At 42.0% G+C, this 1153-nt stretch overlaps 1 non-coding gene across 1 annotated transcript; it reads right to left on the reverse strand.

Moving 5' to 3' along the window:
• Positions 1–108, reverse strand: LOC112773593 (small nucleolar RNA R71). The gene has a single exon (XR_003188137.1). It is a non-coding gene; the product is annotated as a small nucleolar RNA R71 (small nucleolar RNA).
• Positions 109–1153: the final 1045 nt, after the last annotated feature.

The raw sequence follows: 1153 nt of genomic DNA on the forward strand, positions 1-1153 counted from the left end.
AAACTTAGAGTGGAAGTCCAAACCTTCAGACAGAAGGAAGGAGAATCCCTCTATGAAGCTTGGGAAAGATACAAGCAATTGATCAGAAGGTGTCCTCCTGACATGCTTTCTGAATGGAGCATCATAGGTGTCTTCTATGATGGTCTATCTGAACTGTCCAAGATGTCATTGGATAGCTCTGCTGGAAGATCTCTTCATCTGAAGAAGACGCCTGCAGAAGCTCAGGAACTCATTGAGATGGTTGCAAATAACCAATTCATGTACACTTCTGAAAGGAACCCTGTGAATAATGGGACAAATCAGAAGAAAGGAGTTCTTGAGATTGATACTCTAAATGCCATACTGACTCAGAATAAAATATTGACTCAGCAAGTCAATATGATTTCTCAAAGTCTGTCTGGAATGCAAGCTGCACCAGGCAGTACTAAGGAAGCTTCCCCTGAAGAAGAAGCTTATGATCCTGAGAACCCAGCAATGGAAGAGGTGAATTACATGGGAGATTCCTATGGAAACACCTATAATCCTTCATGGAGAAATCATCCAAATCTCTCATGGAAGGACCAACAGAGGCCTCAACAAGGATTCAATAACAATAATGATGAAAGAAACAGGTTTAGCAATAGCAAGCCTTTTCCATCATCTTCTCAGCAATAGACAGAGGATTCTAAGCAGAGCCACTCTAACTTAGCAACCATAGTCTCTGATCTAATTAAAACAACTCAAAGTTTCATGACTGAAACAAGGTCCTCCATTAGAAATTTGGAGGCACAAGTGGGTCAGCTGAGTAAGAAAGTTACTGAATTCCCTCCTAGTACTCTCCCAAGCAATACAGAAGAGAATCCAAAAAGAGAGTACAAGGCCATAACCACATCTCACATGGCTGAACTTGGAGAGGAGGAAGAGGTAGTGATTTCCACTGAGGAAGACCTCAATGGGCGTCCACTGGCCTCCATGGAGTTCCCTGATGAGGAACCATGGGAATCTGAGGCTCACACAGAGACCATAGAGATCCCATTGAATTTACTCTTGCCATTCATGAGCTCTAATGAGTATTCTTCCTCTGAAGAGGATGAAGATGTTACTGAAGAGCAAGTTGCTAAGTATCTTGGAGCAATCATAAGGCTAAATGCCAAGTTATTTTGTAATGAGACTT

This window comes from Arachis hypogaea, chromosome 18 (genome assembly GCF_003086295.3).
Source record: "Arachis hypogaea cultivar Tifrunner chromosome 18, arahy.Tifrunner.gnm2.J5K5, whole genome shotgun sequence".
Classification (NCBI taxonomy): Eukaryota; Viridiplantae; Streptophyta; class Magnoliopsida; order Fabales; family Fabaceae; genus Arachis; species Arachis hypogaea.